Source organism: Triturus cristatus, chromosome 11 (assembly GCF_964204655.1).
Source record: "Triturus cristatus chromosome 11, aTriCri1.1, whole genome shotgun sequence".
Taxonomy (NCBI): Eukaryota; Metazoa; Chordata; class Amphibia; order Caudata; family Salamandridae; genus Triturus; species Triturus cristatus.
This window is the reverse complement of record NC_140594.1, coordinates 658217378-658243046: the sequence shown is the minus strand read 5'-3', so window position 1 is coordinate 658243046 and position 25669 is coordinate 658217378. Positions and strand designations below refer to the sequence as shown.

Sequence of the window (25669 nt, the reverse complement as noted above, 5' to 3'; positions counted from 1 at the left end):
GTATAGTCCATGCAAAACATGTGATCTGCTCACATGCTTCGTACGGATCATGTTACTTACCCAGTAAGCATCTGTTCTTGGCATGTATAGCTGTAGATTGACATTCGCCCTCCCGCCTCCCCAGTCTCCTGTAGTTGTTGCAGTTTCTCAGTTTACATACATATGCATGGACATCTCCATTCTACACTTACTAACTCCATTCTCACCCTCCTCGGGAAAACAATCTGACAATGGAGTAGAAGCCAATGCGCACTTCACCGAAAGGAGTCACCTTACCTAGTGACCGGAAAGACTTCTTCGAAGAACAACTTGCAAACATCTGAACCCAACACTAGATGGCAGGAGTATGCAAAGCATATGAATCTACAGCTCTAAATGCAAGAACAGATGATTACTGGGTAAGTAGCATCCTTACCTTGATGCTTCACTTTTAACAACTCTCCCCTCTTAGTCGTAAGGCGAGCTATTTTCAAACTTTGCTGTCTGAAACGCAAGGCACTTCTAGGAGAGTAGGATCTACACCTTATGTTGCCCCCACTTTTTTTCGGATGTTAACACTGGTTTCTGGCTATAGTCTGGCTGGGACCCTGCTAATCAGGGCCCCTGCCTCTCTGTTCTCACTAAACAACATGGAGTGCATATTAGATGCACTAGTGATTGGATACTGTGGTACCTTATGAGCCCCTAGTATATGGTACCTATAGGGCATAGGTACTTCACAGGCCTACCAGGGGCTGAAGCATGTATTATGCCACCCCTGGGAAGCAGACTAAATCTGACACCTCAGGCCTGCTACTGCAGCCTGGGTGAGGTAGTGTTAGCACTCCTCACTGAGAGAGAGGTTCCCTATATTTCTCCTTACACACACATATAAACCTATCAGTCACCCCTAAGGCAGGCCCTATCAATCCTGAGGGCAGGGTGTGAGAAAGTGCCATCTTTCTTGCATGGTATGCCCCCACTTTTTGCTGAATTGCTGAATGTACTTTAACTGAGTGTGCCCTGGACTCCTGCCAATCAGGTGCCCAGGGCCTATGTTCCATCCCTAAAAACACAAAACCCAAATTGGCAAACCCTGGCCACATGTCAGCCCCTGGTAAATGGTACCCAGGGCCTTGTGACCAGGGAAGGCCTCTAAGGGCTACTGCACTCATTGTGCCACCCTTAGAGGCCCTGTACTCTTACACACACACACTGCCCTTGCAGGCGGGGTGTCTGGGTGCAAGACAAAACAAAGAGTCGACATGGCACACATCCCTGTGTGCCATGCCCATCACCTACACTGCCATGGCATATATCAGCCACCCCTCTAGCTGGGTGCCCTATGCCAATAGTGTGGGCACAGGAGCAGGAGCCCTGTTCCCCTACAGTACCCAGGTCCACTCCTGGGCACTGTAAGTGCAGTGCTGCCATTTAAGAGTACATGGTGCTGAGAGATCGTCAAACACGAACTCCACAGCACCATAATGGCAACACTGAAGACTGAGAAGTTTGGTATCAAACTTCTCAGCACATTAAACCCACACTGATGCCCGTGTGAGATTTAATGTACCAAGCACCCCAGAGGGCATCTTAGAGATGCCCCCTAAAACCTAACCTACCACCCACGTCTGTTCTTAGGCTGCCTAGGCTGCCACACAGCAGACATGTTGCTGGACCCCTGGGTAGGGGAACCCCTGCTCTCCTGGGCTTGCAACAGTGCACATCCTGGGCGAGGTGCTAAATTTCCTCTCCCAGGATGGGCAGGGGGAAGCCACAAAGGCATGCCGCCTCTGTGAGCTTCCCCAGGCCACTGCAGCCCCCAACTCTGGCGGGAAGCTTGGCCGGAAACCCCAAATAAGGACAGGGGATGTGCCAGCCTGCCAACCCCACCCCTCAGGTGGGGGAGGCGAGGTGAAGCACATCTTCGGGCTCTCGCCATCTTGCAGATGGGAAGCCCTGCCCAATCAGGACTAGGCTACTGCCCCCCTCCCACAGGAGAGAGGCAGGATAGGGGGTGTACCCACCCCAGGACAGGGACCCATTGGTCCCTGCCCTTCACCTACCTGTAACGCCCCATAATTTAGTATTTCGGGGCACCCTGAACTTTCCTTCCCCAGTTTCCAGATTCCAAAATCCAAAGAAGAGCTAGAAGAAAGAAGACCTGCCCTGCAGCCGTTAAGAAGAGGAAGTCACAAACTGCTTTGGCCCCAGCCCTACCTGCCTGTCGACCCTCGAATCTGCTCCTGCTCCAACCCGGCATCTCTTGTGGCCAGCAACCTCACAACCCCCGGAGGACCTGGCTACCTTTTGACTCTAAGCCCTTGGGACTCCCATGAGTAGAGGCTCTACTCAAAATCTACTTCTAATCCCTGGCAGCAGACCGGAACCGCGAACCCAGCACACTCTGCACCAGCCAAGCCTGGCCTGTGACGGAGTGAACAAAGACCACGAGGACGACCCCACGGCGACTGCGAACCCGAGTCCGGCACCCAAGGACCTCCCTAGACACTCCTGAAGAAGCCTGCAGCCTCAGAACAAGGTGCCCCCCCAACCGCGATCAACAGAGGGTAAGATTTCCCGACACCAAAAGGCATCCCTGCACCCGGCTGCCCCCTGTGCCCAATCCCGGGGTACCTACTTATCCTCCAACTACCCAACTTACCTCTCGAAGTGGCGGTGGCATCAGAAGAACCCTCGTCCCCGAGCTTAGATTTCCCATTGAAATCAATTGAGCGCCCGAAGGCTCAAAAGCACCCTGCACCCAGCCGCCCGAGTGGCCCTGGCAGTGCAACCTCTACACCAATCTACTTCCCCACTTGCCCTGAGTAAGTGACCAGGAGCCCAGCTCCCACAGCCGCGTGGCCTGCTAGTGAGCAGCCACCAACCAAGGCCCCCCTATGCCTCATAGGTTAACATTGGGCCAAACTCTCTGCACCCGGCCGCCCTAGTGCCGCTGAGGGTGAACCAACTGTACCTACCATCCCTGGGGGACCCCTGAGTCTATGCCCAGAAACTCAACTCTGCCAGTCGAGTACTTACCTTTAAACCGATAACTCAATATTCGACGCATGTGGGCTGCTGAATTCATATCTGTGCATAGATCGCCGCCTAGTGTTGGGTCCGGATGATTGCACATTGTTGTCCTGGAAGAGTATTCGAAGTATCACGAGATAGGTGGCTCCTCCCCTGGACTACAGTGCGCATGGGCATCCCCTCCATCCTTAGATTGTTTTTTTCCGCCATTGGGTTTGGATGTCCTAATCTTAGCTCTTTGCGTATTTAGGCCTTTACATTCGTCGGTATTGTTTTCGTTCGGCGCCAAGTATATTTGTCGAGGGCGTTCTCGAGTAGATCATCAACGATGGAACCTAAGACATCGAATAGCCCTTTTAAGCGTTGCCCTCTCTACAACGCTAAGTATGCTCGCTTCGACGTGCACCCGGTGTGCAACAAGTGCCTCTCTCCAAACCACGACGAAGCCACCTGTATGGCGTGTTCCCGGTTTCCATCGAAGAAGAACCTTCGCATTCGTCGAGCAGCTCGGCTCGAGGCGCAGAAAGCGACGCCGAACCCGGCCAACATCTTCGGGACAGAAGATGAGTAGGTCGTGGACCTTGAAGTTCGGGGGGAGCTATCGGATCCGGCTTCGGAGCGAGAATCCGACTATGATGCCGAAGACTAGCGTATAGTAGATGAACAGGAAGATGGTGTCGTCGGAGAGGTAGGAGACGACGAAGAGGCCCTTGGGGCCGAGGAGGATGGCTCAGAAGATGAGCTAGGCCCACATGTCGGTACAGGGACCAGTGAGGCACTCGATAAGGCTCAGGTCGAGGGATCGCCACAAGGCCTTACCCAAGATCATTCCTCTCGTTCTACAGCCCCGCATAAAGGCCCGGCTTCGAACTACCCTAAAGAGCCATCGGTATCGAAGGCGCTATCATTCGATCAAACGAAATCGAAACTGAAGGCACACGCACCTAACTCGAAGCCGAAAGTGAAAGAGTCTCATCTGCAACAAGGCCTCGAAGCCCTCGGAGCCGAACACACAGAAGAAGGCCGTCAACGCCCAGAGATTTCATGGGGACGTCGACCCGAATACGGCGCCGACAACCAAGGTCAAGGTTGCCGACCCGAAAAAATCGTCGCCGAGGATCGTCGACACAAAAATACAGAGCGACTCGCGACGGCCGATCCATCCCAGTCCTCGTGTCGAGAACACGGCGTCTGGTTCGGGGATAGATGTCACGTCCAAAAGGGTATCGAAGGAACGTGTCGAATCAACAACACCGTCTCCCTTCCTAAAGAAGAAGGTATCGGAGTCGTTACTCCGCATCCACGACACGGCTTCCATGCTCTGCGCAAAATCACCCCCGCAGCCGAAGACGGTCAGCACAGTTCACATTGCGTCGACGCGCATAAAATTCGGACTACCACCGGCGGTACGACCGAAGATGTTCGACGCAAAGAAGGGTCCCGAGCCGCAAAAAGGGGTCGACCCGAAGAAACCTGTCGAATCGCCAACAGGAATGCCAATGGGACCGAGAGCTGTCGAAGTACCTCAGGAAGATGAGGAGCCAAGGCAGTTTATCGATGCGGAGATTGGTAGACTTTCCATATATAAAAGAAAGATACTGCCAGAGAAATCAATGGAGCCATACAAAATTCCATTGAAGAAGAAGAAGAAGAGGACCACATCACCAGTTCTGGTAGAACATGTTCAATATTATGATCTGGAGCCTCAGTCATTCTCACCCACACAATTTGATGTGGATGCAGGGGATGCTGGTGATGTTGAGGACACTTATCCTGTGGACACTGACCCTGAAGATCAAAACCAACCTTGGGTGGACGATATTGGTACAGGGGACCCACATACTGCTCCAGACACACAGGCATATGTGGTAAAATCATCTCCTACTGAGGATACTGCTGCTTTCACTGCCTTGATTGAGAGAGCAGCTAAAAATCATGATGTACAGCTCCACACTGATCCTATTGAGGATGATTTTCAGATGGATACCTTCTCTACCTCAGAAAGATCTGTTAAGACTCTGCCCATGCTGAAGGGGGTCCTAAAACCGGCTAATGACATTTTTAAGGAGACCACAAGGGCGAGAGTACTAAACCCTAGGATTGACAAAAAATATAGGCCAGCTCCTGTGGACCCTACCTACATAAGAGGCCAATTGCCTTTGGACTCGTTGGTGGTGTCCAATGCTCGGAAGAGAGCCAATTCGCAGACAACGGGTGATGCTCCTCCCCCTGACAAGGAGTCTAAGATCTTGGAAACTTCAGGAAAAAGAGTTGCTGCACAGGCAGCTAACATCTGGAGAATTGCCAACACTCAGGCACTTCTGGCTCGATACGACAGGGCGCATTATGATACCCTAGAGACACTACTACAGCACCTCCCAGATCAGTTTAAGGAAAGAGCAGAGTCGCTTATTACAGAAGGGAAGCTCATAAGCAACGCTTCCATTAAGTGCGCTCTTGACGTAGCGGACACTGCAGCTAGGGCTATTAACACCAGCGTCATGTTAAGAAGGCATGCTTGGTTGAGAATCTCAGGATTCAAACCAGAGATACAGACAACGATACTCAATCAACCTGTCAACCCTGACTCCCTTTTTGGCCCCGAAGTTTACACCACCCTAGAAAAGATCAAAAAAGATACAGAGACTGCAAAGTCTATGGGGGCTCTGCAATCACAGCAGTTTCGGAGTGGGTCCTTTCGTCGCTCTAGCAACAGAGGACCATCTAAAAACCAGAACTCCCAACAGTCGCAGTACACTAAAGGAGGTTCACAGACCACCTATGCTAAGAATACTAGAGGTGGATACCGTGGAAACAACGTCAAAGGCAGAGGCCGAGGGAACAACAGCTCCAGGTCCTCCGCCACCAACAAACAGTGACGCCTTGTCACTGCCCCCCGACCACGTAACACCTGTCGGGGGGAGACTCCAGGAGTTCCTGCCGGTCTGGAAGTCCATCACTACAGACAGGTGGGTGAGAGACATTGTCCAGTACGGTTATTGTCTGGAGCTCACATCCACTCCACCAAACATACCACCAAGACACCGTCCTATGTCCGCAGAGCACTTGCACTTATTCCACCAGGAAGTTCTCAGTATGCTCCAAAAAGGAGCCATAGAACTCGTGCCAGCAGAAAAACAGGGATCAGGAGTGTACTCACTGTATTTTCTGATCCCCAAAAAGGACGGGTCTCTCCGACCCATACTGGATTTAAGACCTCTAAACCGTTACATTCTGTCAGAGCATTTTCGCATGCTCACCTTGCAACAGGTGCTGCCGTTGCTCAAACAGGGAGATTTTCTCGCAACACTAGATCTCAAAGATGCGTATTTCCATATACCCATACACCCATCACACAGAAAATATCTCAGGTTCACTGTTCTCAATCAACATTACCAGTTCAAAGTCCTCCCTTTCGGAGTAACAACGGCACCCGAGAGCGTTCACCAAGTGCCTGGCAACAGTGGCGGCGCACTTAAGGAGACAGCACATACAGGTCTATCCTTATCTGGACGACTGGCTTATCCAGGCAAAGTCGGCCCAGCAGTGTGCCAACCACGTAACCCACACCATTCACCTTCTTCACAGCCTTGGCTTCTCCCTGAATTATCCAAAGTCCCATCTTCAACCCACCCACGTACAGCAGTACCTAGGCGTGACCATAGACACTCTGGCAGCCAAGGCACAGCCCAATTCAGTGAGGATCAACAGCATGCAGTTGCTCATAAAAAAGTTCAAACCTCAACACTCACTACCGGCACGAGTGATTATGCAGTTGATAGGCATGATGGCCTCCTGCATCTTCATAGTCCCGCACGCGAGGTTACATATGCGCCCGCTTCAGGAGTGCTTGGCACGTCAGTGGAATCGGGCTACCTCCTAGGCGAAGCTGCGTTCAACGCTCGCCAGGTGGTGATCTGTTGGCTATTCCCCGCATTTTGACTTGAAAACTGCTTTTGTCTCTATGTTTAAAACTGCTGATTGTTTTAAATGTGATTGCTGCTTTTAACCTGAATAACGTTTAGACTTGTTTCGTTTTAACTTTTGTACCTGGCTGCTCATTTTAATTTGCATCTTTACACAAGCACAGGCACCTTGCACTTACAACCATCCTCGCTCGCTCGGCAAAGTATTGGGAACTTGGGCACCGCCATATTTGCGGTTAGCGTTTCAGTCTTTTTCTCGCTTCCCTTCATAGCCACACGCTGACGCGACCGCGCAGCGGACGGGCGCGCCGACGGCGCGCCAAAGGCAAGCCCGTCTGCGCCCGTCCGCGCTCGGCCCGGGCTCAGGGCATGTCCCCCTGGTCCGTTTGCCACCCATCCTATTAGGTATTCTCGTGACCATCCTCTGGAAATGGCTCACGCACCCGCAAATATTAGATGGCCCAGATGGGATCCTCACCTGATGGAGGAGGCACAGGAGTTACATTGTCCAGGGTGCTCCTTTATCCTGCCTAGCATCTCGATGAAGAGTAGTCCCCTTTATGCTCACACTTTACTGACCCCATCAGCTCTGCCACCCATTAAATGCCTTCTGCTTAACGCTAGGTCTCTTATTAAACATAGCGTGGAATGTGCATTATTTATGGAGGAAAATGATATTAAGCTGGCCCTGATAACAGAATCCTGGTCCCATGAAGCCTCTGGCCCTGACTTACTCAAAGCTACCCCCTTAGGTTTTCACTGCTTCACCCAAGACAGACCCTCTAGAAGAGGTGGTGGATTGGCAGCCCTTTATCATGACTCCTTTTAAACCGAAATTTACCAACGCCTCCAATTCAACTTGTGAAGCCTTACTAATTAACATCCAAATCTCACACTACGAGACCTTTAACTGTGTCCTTCTGTATCGCCCCCCTGGGCCTAGAGGGGCTTTTCTAGATTCCATTGGCTCCTTTCTAGAAGAGGGACTAAGTAATACCAACTTTACCGTTTTGGGCGATTTTAACTTTCACTTGGATGATGCGAATGATCCGGATAGTCAAAAACTGCATCAAACATTTAACGGAGGTGATCTTAAACAACTAGTAGATGACTCCACCCACTCTGCAGGCCATACGTTGGATGGAATATTCTCCAACTACCCTAACCTTGTTTACTTAAAATCACTGCCCCTAACTTGGACTGACCACACAGCCATTCTATTTGAACTTAAACGCATTTCACTTAAAAACCCTAAACCTCTGGACAGAACCATGTTAAAATCTAGGTGCTGGAAAAATATCAGCAGCCACATTCTAAATGATCTATTACATAATTCACTTCCTGTACCAGTGACCGACATAGATGAGGCAGCTACCACCTATTCAGACTGGGTTGATCTGGCCTGCAGTAAACTAGTCCCAGATAAAACCTGTATTACCAAGCGGGTACATCCTTCCGCCCCCTGGTATACTGAAAATCTAAATCAAAAACTAGAATGTAAAAAACTTGAACGTGCTTGGAGAAGAGAGTACTGTGACATCAGTAAGGAAGCGTACAAGTTAGCCTTGGCAAAATACAAAAAATTAGTGCAGGAAACAAAAAAGCTTTATTACGGAGAACAGATCAGAGGTGCCAGTTCTTCCTCCAAAGAGCTGTTCAGAACTATCTCCCAATTAACCTCTCTCTCCTGCCCAAAAATTGTAAGCACCCCGGAACTTTGCGAATCACTAGCTGCATTTTTCCTGCAAAAGGTTGATACTATCTTTTCCTCATTCACCTTCGCGCCGTCACCCTCCCTACAACCAGCGCTAATAGGTAATAAAGAGTATGACAGATGCCGTCCAACTCTCAACCATTTTATTCCTTTGGAACAGCCGGGAGTCATGAAACTCCTCTCTGAAATTCGCTCCGGCTCCCCACTGGACCCCTGCCCAGCTTCTGTTTTGAAGATGGTCCCAGAAATCATTGGGAAAGTTCTTACCCCACTATTCTGCTCCGTTTTTGAAGCCGGTTGCTTTCCTGTACTCTGGAAAATCGCCTCAATTCTCCCTCTTTTAAAAAAAACCCAATTTGGATGCCAGCGACCCGAACAACTATAGGCCAATCTCGCGTCTTCCCCTCCCAGCCAAGATGATTGAGAGAGCTATGAATACCCAACTCAGCCAATTCCTGCAAACGAAGGCATCTCTTGATTCCACGCAATTCGGGTTCCGTGCAGAGCACAGTACTGAGTTGGCACTTTTAAAATCCACTGAAGAGATTAGGGAGGCCTTGGATCAGGGAGGCGCTGCCATCCTTATCCTTTTGGACCTCTCGGCCGCATTTGATACGGTCCATCATGACGTCTTGATGGACCGTCTTACAGCGGTCGGGGTCGGCGATAAGGCCTGGGATCTCCTGAAATCCTTTTTGAGTAATAGATCACAAACGGTGGACCTTGGTAAGAACAGTTCTAAGCCCTTTGTCCTGCCATGTGGGGTTCCACAGGGGTCGTCGCTCAGCCCCACATTGTTTAATGTCTATGTCACCCCACTGTCCACTCTGGTCAGATCTTTCGGCTTTCAACTGTCTTTATACGCCGACGATACTCAAATTGTGCTGTCGGTCAAAAAGGGGGCAGAGGCAGAAACAGCCTCTAAGTGTCACGACTGCATGAAGGCGATAGTACCTGGATGGCAGCAAACTGCCTTAAGTTAAACGCTGGAAAGACCGAGGTCATTCTTTTTGGTAACACTACCAACCTTTGGACGACAGACTGGTGGCCGTCATCTATGGGCAGACCTCCTATCCCAGTATCAAAGGCAAAAAATCTAGGGGTGCTTATTGATGCCAAACTCTCGTACGAAGATCAGATCAGCAGGGCTGTATCTTCCTGCGCCTTTACTCTTAAGCTCCTACGCAAAATCAGATCCCTCCTTCCAGAAGATTGCCTAAAAATCGCAGTAACGGCACTCATCCTATCACGGTTGGATTATTGCAACAGCCTCTACATCAACATTCAAACAAAACAGTTATCGAGACTTCAGACCGTGCAAAACGCCGCAGCCAGACTACTCACCGGTATACCACGGTTCACATCAGTAAGGGCAGGGCTTAGATCCCTACACTGGTTACCGGTTGCAGCTCGAATTCAATTCAAAGCCCTATGTCTAGTCTTCAAAGCCCTCAACGGCATTGGCCCGGAATTCCTTAAACATTCCATCCAGTGGTATGTGCCAGGGAGAACACTGAGATCTCTGACATCCAAACGCGCTATTCTTCCCCGCTATTACAAACTCAGATGGGGTGGCAGAAGTTTCTGCCACTGTGCCGTTAAGGCCTGGAATAGCCTTCCCACCTATCTCAGGAACTCCCCTGGATTACTCCCATTTAGAAAGGGCCTGAAAACCTGGCTCTTCTCGTGAATTCTCGGCCCTCTGCTTTCTTAGATAGGTAGCGCACAGCGCCAGGACACCCCAGGGTAACAGTGCGCTTTAGAAATCATAATAACATAACATAACATAACATAACTGACAATTGAAGGACCTAGTGTTGGTGAGCGGTCGGGCATACAACTCTCTGCATTGGTGGAATCCACAAAACCTTTACAAGGGCCGACCGTTCCAAGAGCCTGTCCCACAAATCATACTGACGGCGGACGCGTCTCTCCAGGGATGGGGAGTTTATGTACTCAATTACACAGTGCAGGGACTATGGACGACACGGCAAAGGAGAATGCACATCAACCTTCTGGAACTCATGGCAATCTTCCTTGCCATGAAGGCATTCAAAGTACACTTGTGCAACAAAGTCGTGTTGATCCGGACGGACAACATGACCGCCATGTACTACATTCAAAAGCAGGGAGGGACACACTCCCCACAGTTGTCTCATCTGGCTCAGAGCATGTGGAAGTGGGCCATTCAGAGGAACATATTCCTCATGGCGGAACACCTCCCGGGCAAGGACAACCAGATCGCGGATCTGCTCAGCAGACACAGCCACCAAATACACGAGTGGGAGATACATCCATCAGTACTCCAACCGTACTTCCAACGGTGGGGTCATCCAGAGATAGACCTATTCGCCACAAGGGAAAACGCAAAATGCCAAAACTTTGCCGCCAGGTTCCCACATCCACAGTCGCAGGGCAATGCAATATGGATGAACTGGTCAGGCAGATTTGCGTACGCTTTTCCCCAGCACCATTAATTCCGCTGGTGGCACGCAAACTGAGGCAATACTCAATGACGCTCATCCTGGTAGCTCCGACGTGGGGACGCCAACCATGGTACACCACGTTTCTGGAACTCTCTGTGGTACCGCATCAAAGACTACGGCTAACACCCACGCTTTTAACGCAGAGCCATGGCGAAATTCAGCACCCAGATCCGCAACAGCTGAACCTGGCAATCTGGCTCCTAAGATCTTAGAATTTGGCTACCTAAACTTGCCTCCAGAATGTATGAATATCATCAAGGAGGCGCGGAGACCCACTACCAGAGCCTGCTACGCGGCTAAGTGGAAAAGATTTGTCATTTATTGTAAAAATAATGACATCAATCCGCTGGATGCATCAACGCAAAACATTATCTGTTATCTATTACACTTATACCGATGCAATCTAGCATACAATTCCATCCGTATACATTTAACCGCTCTGGCAGCTTACCTTCAGAACAGGCAGCACCTCTCACTGTTCAAAGTGCCTGCCATCAGAGCTTTCTTGGAGGGACTCAAACGTGTGATTCCTCCAAGACACCCTCCTTCACCAGTCTGGAACCTAAATGTGGTCCTCACCAGATTGATGGGACCACCTTTTGAACCTCTACACTCTTGTGAGATTCAATTTCTAACATGGAAAGTAGCTTTCCTAGTTGCCATTACCTCACTAAGAAGAGTTAGTGAACTTCAGGCACTAACCATTCAAGAGCCATTTATACAGGTTCATGCCAACAGGGTCGTACTACGCACCAACCCTACTTTCATGCCCAAGGTAATTTCGCAGTTCCATATGAATCAATCCATAGAACTACCAGTGTTTTATCCTAATCCTGAGAATGTAGCAGAGAGAATGCTCCACACACTTGATATCAAAAGAGCGCTCATGTACTATATTGACAGAACACAAAATTTCAGGAAAACTAAACTGTTTGTTGCCTTTTCTCCACAGCACAAAGGCAACCCCATTTCCAAAGCAGGAATAGCTAGGTGGATCGTTAAGTGTATACAGATTTGCTATGAAAAAGCTAAGCGCACACTAACAATTCCTCCTAGAGCCCACTCCACATGAAAGTTAGGGGCCTCCATGGCTTTCCTGGGAAATATTCCTTTAGAGGAGATATGTAGAGCAGCCACATGGTCCACTATACATGCATTTACCAAGCACTACTGTGTAGATGTACACTTAAGACAGCAGGCAGCTGTAGGACAGGCTGTTCTCAAAACTCTTTTTCAGACTGCTGCAGCTGGCACGGGAAGCCGCCGCTAAATGGAGGGACTGCTATATAATCTATGCACAGATATGAATTCAGCAGCCCACATGCCTCGAACCGAATATGCTACTTACCAGTATGCATCTGTTCTTGGCATGTAGGGCTGCTGACATTCATATCGCCCACCCTCCTCCCCGGCGCCTGTAGCAGCTGTAGCATTCAGTAATTACTAGTTAGCATGGTCATCATTCACTGTATTACACTCCATCTATGCCACAATGGCGAAAAACAATCTAAGGATGGAGGGGATGCCCATGCACACTGTAGTCCAGGGGAGGAGCCACCTATCTCGTGATACTTCGAACACTCTTCCAGGACAACAATGTGCAATCATCCGGACCCAACACTAGGCGGCGATCTATGCACAGATATGAATGTCAGCAGCCCTACATGCCAAGAACAGATGCATACTGGTAAGTAGCATATTCGTTTCTTCATAGGGTAACATTGACTGGCTTTTTCCTGATTTTTTCTTCTAAGTGTGGACTTTCAAATCTTAAAATATTCACCAAAAATCAGCTGAGTAACAAACGAAAATGCTCACCTGCTCTTAGGTGAGCTCCCAGTTCTGGATCTTGGTGCCCAGCACTGACTCTGAAAAATACTTACAACTGTACTTACCAGTAACCCAATTTTCTCCCATAGTAAATCATTGACTGTTTTTCTGTGAAATTTCTTCTGTCAGTTTCTGCAAACTTTAAATATTTTTTAAAAATCGTATAACTTCTGAAAACATAATTGCTTACCTGTTTTGGATAAAGGTCCCTGTACTGAGTCTAGGTACCCAGTACTGGATTACAAAAGTAACGAGAACATACTATACCTGCAACTTGAATTTTCTTCCATAGGGAATCATTGACTGTTTTCTATGAAATAGTTTCTGTCAACTTTTAAAATAGCAAAATATTGTCTAAAAATCATCACAGTAATTAAGTCTACTTTTATCACTTGATTCGAAGTACTGACCCAGGACTGAATCTAGGTCCAGTCCTGGAATTCCAAAAGTAATCCTACAAGTAATCTGTTGCAAATAACTTGAAACTTCCATTGAACTCAATGCATTATTGTGTTTAAAATTGTGTTGCCTATTGCAACCACTTGTAACTGTTTACAAAAGTCAACTGCATCTTGCAAAAGTATTTATATAAAGCATCTCATTCTGAGAAAGTATATTTTAATACCTATTGTTGGTTCTAAAATAAAACCAGCATATATATATTTTTTTATATATAAACCATTTGCCTAGAGTTCAGTTATTGAGTGTGAGACCATTTGCTGACTGAGTGTGTACAACAAATGCTTTACACGTCCTCTGATACTGCCTTACTGCTCGACCAAGCTACCACTTTAGAGAGTAAGGTTATATCTAACTTTAGCCTCTGCCAAACCACTGTGGACTGTGTACACCCTGTACCTATTTGGGAACAGTATATACAGAGCCACTTTCTCACACAGGGTGCTTGGTTTCCATGTGAGGGGGTGCCTCTGCCTGAGCAGGGCCACTCTGCAGCTCTGAGTCCATTCTCTGTGGCTGTTTGTGAATGCGGTTAAACCATATACTCTTAAGTGAATTATAACCTCGCGGTAAATGCTAACTCTGGGATGGCTGCATCAAAACATGTCGCTTTTGGTGTCAAACGCTTTGGAATCATACCCCCACACCAGTAACTGGTGTGGGAGTATGATCCCACCCTTCTAGAGGGATAGATATGTACCCACTGTGGAAACACGGTAGAATCCTGAAGAGCCCTGGCATCACAAAACGGATGCCACCAGTCACAGACACTGGGCAGCCCTCCTGCTGCTGACCGACACTCGCAGTGGAGGAGGCCCAACCAACAATAGACATCCTGTCACAGGGAGGTGTAACCACCTCCCAGACAGGGTTTAGTGTATTTGGGCTGGGTAGGTGCACTCCTAGAGTGCTTTGAAGTCCTGCACTGGGGGAGCAGTAGGCTCCTCTGTGCATATGCCACCTCAAACCAGTTCAGGGGCTACCTGCCCCTGCTCTGGTGCGAAACTGGACAAAGGGAAGTGGGTGTAGCCACCCACTCCCCTGACCCTTCCATAGGAGGGGGTCATATAGCTAGTCACTCCCTTCCTTGTAGTATAAGTTAGGGAACCCTTGCCATTGCAAACTAGATATCCCTGGACGACGCTCTGAAGAAGAATCCTGGACCTTCGACGTTCCACTACCTCTGGAAGACTGAAGAAGCTCCCTTGGAGTCAAGGAGTGACCAAAACTTTGCACCAACGGTTGCAAACTTTCCCGCTCCTGCCGGAGTCCGAAGTCCCTGCAGCCCCGGAAGTGGATTTTCTGACTTCTCCAAGGCCATCGTGAGTCCCCAGCGACGCTGAGGCAAGTGGACCCCACGAGGAACCGCAATACCTGGGTACCGGGTACTATTTTCGAGTGCAACCCCTTCATGACGTTTTACGAACTTGTGCATTGGACCACGTGTGGTCCAAGCCTCCAGCAGGATTTCCTCCGAGGATCAGATGCCTACCTCGTCCCGAGTTACCGTGGGCTCCTGGTGAGTGAATCCTCCCGAGGCGTCTTCGCGATCCCTTGCCGGCTGGCTTGTGGGTCCCCTGAAGACTTTCCTACAGTTTCAAAGGGCTCCCCTGGTTGCTCCAGGCCTGCCCTGACTTACCCTCGCTGGGTGAGTCCCTCAGACCTTGCTGGTCTGCACCCGCTGACTTTTTATCCTTTCCACAAGACTTGCTGTTACCAAGGCTTGTTGGCTCCAATCTGGTCACCGACACCGCAGTAAGCTGCAGACTTCGTGGGACACGCTGAATCCAGCTCCTGGTTGTTGTCGACTCCTCCTGGACCTCGTGGCTGAAGAGTCAAGACAACCGTGATCACCTGAAATCACCCGACGACTGTGGGCATCCATCTTCCTTGCCCCGGGTCACTGCCAAGTGACTTTGAACACTGTCTCCTCTGCTTTCAGGTCTTCCTTCTTCTGAATCCAGCCTTGGATTCCACCGGACACTTCTCCTGTCTTCACAAGCAGCAAGTTTTCTTTGGCTCCCATTGAAAATGACGCTGCGACCCGACGCCAAAAGACACCTATGCACCCGGCTTCCCTGGGTGAGGTGACTCCAGCACTACAGTGCTCCTGTGTGTGTTGGCTCTAGAACTACTTACCCTGTAAGTGACTTGCTTGTAGACTCTCCCGAAGTATCCTTAAACTCTAAAATACCAACCGCGACTTGCTCTATAGATGTCAATTGGGATCCGCGGCTGTGTTCTCACACTGCATGCGTCTCCTGTGGGTCCTTTACTTACCTGCTTTGGGTGGATTAGTGAGGCCCCAGTGCTTCTGAAGGCCCTAGGCCTTGTCCCTTCGCAAGTCGTTATTCTTAAGTCTCTTTTTTTAGTATATGGTCTGGTACGCCCCTAGGGCCCCAGCCATATAAGTGCTTAACTTGTTGTAAAATGTTGATTTGTGCATATGTTCCTGTCTTCTAATTTCATAAAGAGATTAGAAGAGAGTTGTTAGTAATAAATACATATATATATTTTATATATATATATATACCTGTGTGGTGTCCTTTCATTTAGTAATTCAAGAGATTATAAGGTAAAACAAGCTGCTTTACATTCCTCTAAAGACTTAGCCTGAAGGTTGCTCTCCACAGCTACCACTAGGATAGCTTTCTTTAACCTCTTCAGTGCCCATGACGAGATAGTCTCGTCATGGAGCACGGTTGCGCTGTGCCCATGACGAGACTATCTCGTCATGAACCCCACCCACTAGTGCAACGCCCGGCACAGGAGGGGGAAAGGGCGTGGCACTGAAGGGGTTAAAAGGTTGTCTTAAACCTATCTACCATAAGAGTCAAATTGTACTGGTGCAAGGTGGCCACTTTAACTTGTGACCAGCATATACCAGGCCAACTTCTCACAGCACTCTATAAGGCTCTCCCTGAAAATCTATACTCACGACTCAGTTACTGTTAGACTTGGCATTTTCAGCGGGTTTACCCCCAGGCTTTTTGGACTCCTGTTTTTGACCCTGTTTTTGTTGGTTTTAGAACTCTGGGCACTTTACCACTGCTATTAAGTAAATTACTGTTCTGGATTAGTGATTCCATGATTGGCATGTTTGATTTACTGGTAAGTCCCTAGTACAGTGCTCTGTGTGTGCCCAGGGCTTGTAAATCAAATGCTTCTAGTGGGCCTGCAGAACTGATTGTGCTACCCACATGAACAGCCTGTAAATGTACCTCAGACCTGCCACTGCAGTGTCTCTGCGCAGTTTGGTACTGCCATGTTAGCCTGGAAAGTGCACCCACTTGCCAGGACCTAACCTTCCTGTTCGAGGCATATGAGCTGCAGATTGTACACTTTTGCATAGAACGCCATGTGGTGTTGGGCTCGGATGTTTGCATGTTGTTTTTGTCTTCAAAGAAGTTCTTGTAGTCACGAGGTTGGCGACTCCTCCTTCGGTCGACAATGCGCATGGGCATCTGCTCCATCGTTAGATTTGTTTCCGCCATCGGGTTCGGATGTGACTTGCTGCGCTCCGGGTCGGTGTCGTTATTGAACCCCCTTTCGATGTGCAATCACTGCTAACAGACGGTATTGTCTCGCTCGCGTACTCTTCGACGTGCACCCTCGACGATGACTTCGAAAACTTGTGAACTTTGACGCGGGCTGTTGGGCCCACCCGCACCGGTAACGACGGACGTTGATTGAACAGACTCCCTTTAAGAAATATCCCCAGTGTGGTGCTAAATTCCCACACTCGGACCTCCACTCTGTCTGTAATCTGTGCCTCTCTCCAGAACATCGAGAGGACAACTGTGAGGCTTGTCTTTCCTTCAAGTCCAAGAAAACCATCCGGGTTAGTCTGGCTCGACGCCACGAGATGTCCTGAGGTATCGGCTCCATTCCGGATATCTTCCATCCAGGTCCCCGATAGCCTTCCGGAACCAGAACAGGAAGAACAGGTCTCGGTCTCCGAAGCAGATGACTCTGACGCCGAAGAGGACGCCGCACCAGCTCAACAGGCCGTGAGTACTGAGACCCTTGCCCCATCCAAGCCCATACCAAAGGCTCCGGTGACTCCTTCGTCTCTGGGCTGAGGTCCAAACCGAACGAAGACTTTGAAAGCCCCGCCTCCGAGCCCGGCTCCGAAGGACAAAGAAAAGCCTTCTGGCTCACTCGAGCCAGTCACGCAGTCCTGAGAAACCCATCTTCGGCGCCGAAAACGAAGTCTCCCGAGATGCCGCGCCCCCCTCCGTCTGCACCGGAAAAACATTCGGCACGGAAACCTCCAAAAGACCTCTCGGCACCGAAGCAGCCGGATAAGACCTCGGCACCGAAGACTTCGGAGCCGAAAAAATCGAAGGAGAAGCCTTCCATAACTAAGCCTCCCAAACAAAAACCTTCGGAGCCGAAACAATCCGCACCAAAGGTCTCGGAGCCAGGGAAGGCTTCTATACCGGACACTGTTGCTAAACAGCCAAGACCAGTTTCCAAAGAGAAATCTTACACGCCAAAGAAAACTATCGATTCCGAATAACTTTTTCTCCCGGATACGAAGTAAACCACCATCTTAATTCATCCAAAGACTGGTCATATAGTTACTACGCTCCCTATAAAGAGGAAACCAGAACATTTACCACAGGCACCTCTGAAGAAAATACACATGGCCACTATTACTTCACCACCACCTTCACCCCCTGCCCCCCATCAATTAACCCTAATCTACTGATCTCTCTAGCACATTCTCCACAACCAGTGGATAGTGATGATGCACATGGGGATGGGCAAGACGATGATAATATAACACCATTCGACACGGAGGATCCAGATGAGCCACCACCGGATCCAGACACATGGCCCGACTATAATACCGATCCAGATTTACATAATGATCAAGATTTCTACCCCTCAAAACCATCTCCACCAGAAGACAATGTGGGTTTTGCCCAACTAATAAATAGGGCCGCAACATACCATGGAGTCAAATTACGCTCGGACCCTGTAGAAGAGGATTTCCTTCCAGAAACCTTTGACCAGCCACAAAAATCATCCCATGTCTTGTCAATGCGAAAAGGTCTTCTTAGACACGCTCTTGAAGACCCGGTTAGAGCTAGGGTGCTTAACCCCAGAATAGATAAAAAATACAAGGCAGCTCCCACTGACCCCAAAAACATTAAGGGTCAACTTCCTTTAGACTCCCTGGTCGTAGCCAATGCACGCAAAAGGGCAAATTCTCAGGGGTCGGGTGACGCTCCACCTCCTGACAAAGAATCTAAGTTGTTAGACTCATCAGGCAAACGCCTGGCGTCTCAAGCTGCCAACTACTGGAAAATAGCCAACACTCAAGCCCGCTTGGCAAGGTATGACAGGGCTCACTATGATGAGCTGGAACAGCTCATTCAACACTTACCTCAACAATATAAAGATAAAGCCAATGACCTTATACAGGAAGGCAAACTGATCACTAACACATCCATCAAATGCACGCTTGACGAAGCAGACACCGCGTCACGCGCAGTAAATACTAGTATTTTACTACGCAGACATGCCTGACTCAGGATATCTGGCTTTAAACAAGAAATGCAGAACAGTATCCTTAATCAGCCTTTTGACCATGAGCACCTCTTTGGCCCTGCAGTGGACACCTCTTTAGAGAAAATAAAAAATGACACTGACTTCCAAGTCCATGGGAGCCCTGCAGTCAACCTCTACTAGAGGCTCCTTTCGACGCTCCTTTTATAGAGCAGGCCCCTAAACAAATACACCAGAACACCCGTCCTCATCTTATAAAAGTCCCAACCAGGGCTCTTTTTCCAGAGGTTACTCTAGAGAAGGTTACAGGGGTAACAACAACAAGGGCAGAGGCAGGGGTAATAACGTGCAGCTCCCCTAAAACCAAACAGTGACTTCACTATGCTTCCCCGATCATCCCACTCCTGTCGGGGGACACGTGTCACAGTTCCTGCCTATCTGGAATTCTATCACAATAGACAAGTTGGTAAGACAAATTATCCAGTATGGTTATTGCCTGGAACTCACTTCTACCCCTCCCAAACAGCGTCCAATGTCATCAGAACACCTGACGCTTCTCAAACAAGAGGTTCTTGCACTATTACCAAAACATGCAATAGAGCCAGTTCCCTTGCCTCATCAAGGCACAGGGATCTATTCCCTCTATTTTCTAATTCCAAAAAAGGACGGCTCTCTCAGACCAATACTGGACCTCAGACCACTCCACTTCTACATCCAATCGGACCACTTCCACTAGGTCAACAAGTGCTTCCACTACTTCAACAAAGCGACTTTCTCTCCACCCTAGATCTAAAGGACGCCTACTTCCATATTCCCATTCATCCTGCTCACAGGAAATATCTCTGGTTTGTGGTAAAAGGTCAACACTACCAATTCCAAGTCCTACCATTAGGGGTCACCACGGCACCCAGAGTTTTCACCAAGTGCCTCGCAGTGGTTGCAGCCCATTTAAGAAGACAGCACATTCATGTCTTCCCTTATCTGGACAACTGGCTCATAAAAGCAAAATCCCACAACAGCTGTGTTCAACACACACTCAGCACAATACAACTACTTAACAGTCTGGGATTCACCATAAATCTGGACAAATCCCACCTCCTACTGTCCAGAATACAACAATACCTAGGAGCTACAATAAACACTTCCACAGCCCTACCATATCCCAACCTAAACAGGATAAGTGCTATACAAGCACTAGTCCACAAATTTCAGCCACAACACTCACTACCAGCAATAGTGTTCATGCAATTAATGGGGATGATGGCCTCTTGCATTTTTCTCGTTCCTCATGCAAGACTACAAATGTGTCCATCACAAGAGTGTTGGGCACGTCAGTAGAACCAGGCTCAAGATCATCTAACAGATCTGGTGTTGGTGGACGACCGTAGACATCGCTCTCTACAATGGTGGAATACACAGAACCTTTGCAAAGGGCGGTCGTTCCTCGAGCCAGTTCCACAGACCGTGCTAACAGACACCTCGCTCGCTGGATGGGGAGCTCATCTTCAAACACATACCATTTAGGGTATCTGGACCCCCCAACAAAAACAATTTCACATCAACTACCTGGGATTGTTAGCAATCTTCCTGTCGTTGAAATCTTTTCAACTACACCTTCTAGGCAAAACTGTCCTGATACGTACAGACGACATGACAGCAATGTATTGTATACAGAAGCAAGGGGGGACACACTCCCTGCAGCTCACACCTAGCTCAGAGCATATGGAGATGGGCCATTTCGCAAAAGATATACCTCCTTGCAGAACATCTCCCAGGCATACACAATCAGATGGCAGATCTGCTCAGCCATCAGGCACATGAAATACACAAATGGGAACTTTATCCTCAAGTTCCTCTTCCATTCTTTCATATGTGGGGTCACCCAGAAATAGATCGGTTCGCCACACATCAAAATGCCTAAACTTAGCATCCAGGTACCTTCACCCATTGTCCAAAGGCAATGCGATGTGGATGAATTCATCAGGCAAATTTGCCTACGCTTTTCCGCCTCTCCCACTCATTCCGTTAGTGGTTCGGAAACTCAAACCACATTCCCTCACAATGATCCTAGTTGCCCCAACATGGGCTAGGCAACCATGGTTCACAACTCTATTGGAACTATCGATAGTGCCACATCAAAAACTACACCTCTCGCCCAAACGTCTTACTCAGAACCATGGCGAGATAAGACGCCCAGATCCCAATCAACTCAACCTTGCGATCTGGCATCTGAAATCTTCGAGTTCGGCTATCTCAATCTCCCACCAGAATGTATGAACCTTATTAAAGAAGCTAGATGCCTTACAACAAGGGCATGCTATGCGGCAAAATGGAAGAGATTCGCCATTTATTGCACGCACAACAAGATCAACCCACTAGATGCTTCCATTCAGAACATAAACTGTTACCTCTTACATCTACAACAATGTAACCTAGCGTATACATCTATCAGGTTACATCTAGCCACCATTGCCGCCTACCTACAAAACAGACAGCACTTGTCTTTGGTTCGAGTTCCTGCTATCAAAGCTTTTATGGAAGGACTTAAAAGAATAATTCCACCAAGAGCTCCACCCTCTCTGGTGTGGAACCTTAATATAGTCCTTACCGGACTAATGGGTCCACCTTTTGAACCTCTCCACAATTGTGAACTACAGTTCCTTACTTGGAAAGTAACCTTTCTGTTTGCCATCACATCTCTCAGAAGAATCAGTGAACTCCAGGCATTAATCATACGAGAACCATTTTTACAAATCCATCATAATAAAGTGGTTCTTAGGACTAACCCACATTTTTTTACCCAAAGTAGTATCTGCCTTCCATCTCAACAAGTCTGTTGAACTCCCAGTGTTTTTTCCTCAACCAGACTCAGTTGCAGAACGAGCTCTACACACCTTAGATGTTAAAAGAGCAATACTTTACTACATTAAAATAAAATCCTTTAGAAAGACCAAACAACTTTTTGTGGCCTTCTCCCACATCTCATAAAGGTAATCCTATATCCAATACAGGAATTGCAAGGTGGATTGTAAAATGCATACAAATATATGCTACATCAAAGCCAAACGCACATTAACCATCCCTCCTAGAGCTCACTCTACACGCAAACTAGGGGCTTCTGTGGCATTCTTAGGGAACATTTCCCCTAGATGACATATGCAAAGCAACAACTTGGGCTACACCACACACCTTCACAAAACACTATTGTGTAGATGTGCAAGTAAAACAACAAGCTAGTGTGGGCCAGACTCTATTAAGAGCACTATTTCAAACTACTGCAACAGATATAGGTAGCCACCGCTAAGCGGTAACTGCTGTATAGTCTATGCAAAAGTGTACAATCTGCAGCTCATATGCCTCAAACGGAAAATGCTAGTTACCAGTATGCATCTGATCTTGGCATGTAGAGCTGCAGAGTTGTACACGCCCACCCGCCTCCCCAGATACCTCTATCTGTTCCAGTATTATCTTACTTAAATACATTACGCATGGATAGCTTTCTATTTCTCACTACTCCATATAACCCTACGTGGCAAAAACAATCTAACGATGGAGCCGATGCCCATGCGCATTGTCGACCGAAGGAGGAGTCCCCAACCTCGTGACTACAAGAACTTCGAAGACAAAAACATGCAAACATCCGAGCCCAACACCAGATGGCAACCTATGCAAACGTGTACAACTCTGCAGCTCTACATGCCAAGAGCAGATGCATACTGGTAAGTAGCATTTTCCTTTTCTTACATGTAAGATACCCCTAAGGTAGGTCCAATGTAGCCCCGTGGGCAGGGTGCAGTGTTTTTAAAAGGTAGGACATGTACTGAGGTGTGTGACATGTCCTGTTAGTAAAAAAACGAAATACACTTTATTTCACTATCGAAAGGGTGTATGTCCCATAGGATAAAATGGGAGTTTATTTATAACATCTTATAAATATAACTTCCCATTGGGACAAGATAGAAAGATGGAGTTTAGTATGCCCGAACTCAGAATATAAAAATGCATCTTTTAGTAAAGATGATTTTTATATTGTGCGTGTTGGAAAAATCACTTTTAGAAAGTGGGTATTTTCTTGCTTAGCCATCCTGTGTGCCTCTGCTGATTTGTGGATTGACTGTCTGGTTTTGGAGTGACGGGCTGAGGATGTGCATTTTATCAGACAGCCACGTCTGGTGCTCAGATGTCTCCTGCCTTTTCTGGAAGAGTCAGGGCAGGGCTGGGCTGAGTAGACATTTTGAGTAGTGGGAAGAGATTTCCTTGCACCTGAATGGGCTTGGTCTGCCTTGGACAATGATGTCTCCACCTGCTGCTGGAAAGCTTGGCCGGAGAAGACCAAACTGGTTTGAACTAAGCACAGACTCTCTCTGCCGGAGAGAACAAAGAGAAATGCAGAATAAAGATTGGGGCCCAGACCCCAGAACTTTAGAACTCGCTTGGATCAAGGAACCTGACAAGAAGAGCTGGAAGAACTGCCAGGAGGAGTTTGGCCCCTTTGCTATGTTATTGCTTTGCTGGGTTGGCCTGCAGTTGCTGCTTCTGCCTTGGGCAGTGAAAGTACTGGACTGAACTCTCTTGACTTGTTTCTGAGTATCTCCAAGGGCTTGAAATAGAGCTTGCCTCCTGTTCTGAAGTCTCGAGTACCTCAAAGACTTCACCGACCTCTGGGTTCTGCCTCTAGAACCGTGGTTTCAGTTGCCACAGAGGGGCAAAAGTAGCCGACTCCGCCACCGGCTCAGTGTCCTGAAAGCACCGCACAGGGCACCGCCTTATCTCGCACTGCAACCCTGGTCTCACCGATGGCCACCTCTGCCGAGCTGCTTCTTGCCCCGTGGCCTTGTGACACCACACTGCACCGCCTTGCTTTGCCGCCATGGTCTCACAGGGGCAGTAGCTGCTCGCTGACTTCGACATATGTGACGGCTCGGGGCACCGTTTGTAAATCTCATGATGCACCACCCCTTCCCACACCACAGTCCGGACCCACCGACGCCAGCTCCCTACGACAGGCACTATCGCCCTCACCGTGATCTGTCAGTACCGCCAGCACTGCATTCACTCCGCACTGCAGTCCTGGTCTTACCGATGCCGTTGGACGACCGTCATGGAGCCTTGAAGGCACTGCACGCTGCACCACTATGCTTCACACCGCAACCGTGACGGTTGCCACAAACGGACCGTATCAACGTGATCGGCCGCAATGAAAAGGTACTGTTTACGAGTTTGCGATCACCACGACCGACGCGGTCTGATGGAACTGTTGGATTCTGTTTTCCGCACCGTGGTAGCACCGGATGGAGCTACCGACTTTAAGGAACTGCATTTTTAAGGTTATTCTTGCAAAGTGCATATTTTTAAGTACTGTATGTTGGATTTTTATCATTTTGGTCTTGTTTTGAATATATAACGTATTGGATATTTTTCTAAACTGGTTTGGTGTCCTTTTGTAGTGTTTTCACTGTGTTACTGTTGGTTATGTGCAAATTCTTTGCACACTGCCTCGGAGATAAGCCTGACTGCTCGTGCCAAGCTACCAAGAGGGTGAGCAGGGGTTATTTCAGTAGTGTATCCCCCTTATCCTGACTAGACGGAAGGGTCTCTACTTGGACAAAGGTGCAAACCATTGCCAACTAGAAACCCCCATTTCTAACAGTATCAGCCTTCCAGACAGCTCAGATTCTCAAACAAAGTGCTTTTGCATATTCCACACATCCCTACTTCAAGGTGTGGGGGCAGATCTTTTTCTTACACAGCCCCATACCACTAGAACAACCTCCCTCTTCATCTTCGTACCTGCACTGACTATAAGCTTCAAGAAGATGTTGAAATCCTGGTTGATTTAGAAGATCCCCCACTTGCCTGTTTCAGCACAGCGCCAAGATACTCCTCTGAGTGAGTCGTGTGCTGTACCAAGAGACACAAGTAAATAAAGTGATTCTAAAATTGAGACACTTCTTTGGGAGCATGATTCTGAACACTTTGATTTTGCCACCCCAGTGATGGTACCTGGATTTTTACTGCCTTTTGAGTTTCTCAATGGGAGACTACCACGCAAACAAGACCTACTTTCCGTATTGCTGGGTGGATCTTCCCAATCAGCCATCGCTCAGTATGGACATTTCGAGGGGCCTTGCAGTTGACAGACTAAGACACCAGGCCAGCCTTAAACTGCACATTTGTTTGTTTATAAACAGTATCTTTGATGGATTGTGTTCTTTTTCAGGGTTGTAGCCCTCTGCCTGGAAAGGGGAAATCTATTAGAGATAGATATGACCTGGGCACCCAGCTATCATTTTTGGTTTGGCTGAGTCTAAAACAGAAGTGTAATTACTTATGTGAAATAAGCTACAAATCAAGGTTTTGATCTTTTGTGAACATTTCTTGCACTTGTATGTATTCCATATGCATTTAGAGGGGTTACAAATGGATCACTTCTCTTTGACTCCGTGCAGTTGCAAAGAAGAGCACTCGGTCTCCATTTGGGAGCATTTTTAATGCAAGCTATTTTCATGACTTGTCCCAGATCGTGAATGAGTATTTCTGTTTCAACATAAATTTATAAACATGATTTAACTAGAACACATCCGCTTAGATGTTTTACAGCCCCAGTCCTGACCATGTTCATAAACCAAACTTTCAATTTCTGTAGCTGCAATTCTGAGAGGCAAAAAGCTAACCTAACATCATGCATAGTGTATATTGGTGGAGTGCCTGATGCTTATTCC

At 48.2% G+C, this 25669-nt stretch overlaps 1 protein-coding gene across 1 annotated transcript in view; it reads left to right on the top strand.

Annotated features, from left to right (window-relative positions):
* The window catches only part of PAK2 (p21 (RAC1) activated kinase 2), a 403878-nt gene that overhangs the window by 260268 nt on the left and 117941 nt on the right, over positions 1-25669 (top strand). The gene's annotated exons all lie outside the window — the stretch shown is intronic.